Raw genomic sequence first — 576 nt, 5'->3', positions numbered from 1 at the left:
AAAAGGTACCGCCCTAGTGACAGCTTTTGTACCTTTTTTTCTGAGTGTGTAACTGTGTCTAAAATGCTTTGATATTTTTTACACTATCTGAGCAATTTGTGCATGCACTTTCTGGTAGATATTTATCCCGCATTTATTAATTATTGCGGAAACACCCATGCATGTAAGTGTTAAAAAAAAAGCACCTATAACTAATCTGTTTTGTAGGAGGCTACACCTTCACCTAATAAGAATCAAAACATGAAAACATACAAATTTGAGCAGTAAGGTGTTTTCCCTCAGGGCCCCGATACAGCCAGCGAAACCCAGGATGAACATCACCCCCCCAACCACCAGAAACAACCACACTGGATCAAATCCACCCAGATCCGTGATGGAGGAGATGTTAGACAGAACTCCCTGAGGAACACACAGAGCTCTAATTAGTTGAACTGCTTCCCAGAACCTTGAGAATTTGTTTCAAATGTGATTGTTTGCAAATATTTCATTATAAACAGAAACAGTGTGGTTTCAAAGTCACATATATGGCACAGAAATTGATCAAGCATACACAGACACACAATATGTGACCCTGGA

At 39.6% G+C, this 576-nt stretch overlaps 1 long non-coding RNA gene across 1 annotated transcript in view; it reads right to left on the bottom strand.

The window, feature by feature from the left end:
• Positions 1-275: 275 nt before the first annotated feature.
• LOC107578037 (uncharacterized) overlaps positions 276-576 on the bottom strand; it is a 27872-nt gene continuing 27571 nt past the window's right edge. The window contains exon 3 of the long non-coding RNA XR_001608289.1: positions 276-399. This is a non-coding gene — a long non-coding RNA (uncharacterized lncRNA). The remainder of the gene's footprint in view (positions 400-576) is intronic.

Source organism: Sinocyclocheilus grahami, unplaced genomic scaffold (genome assembly GCF_001515645.1).
Source record: "Sinocyclocheilus grahami isolate Dianchi unplaced genomic scaffold, SAMN03320097.WGS_v1.1 scaffold8472.1, whole genome shotgun sequence".
Taxonomy (NCBI): Eukaryota; Metazoa; Chordata; class Actinopteri; order Cypriniformes; family Cyprinidae; genus Sinocyclocheilus; species Sinocyclocheilus grahami.
The sequence above is the reverse complement of the archived record's forward strand: the minus strand, read 5'-3'. Positions and strand labels throughout refer to the sequence as shown.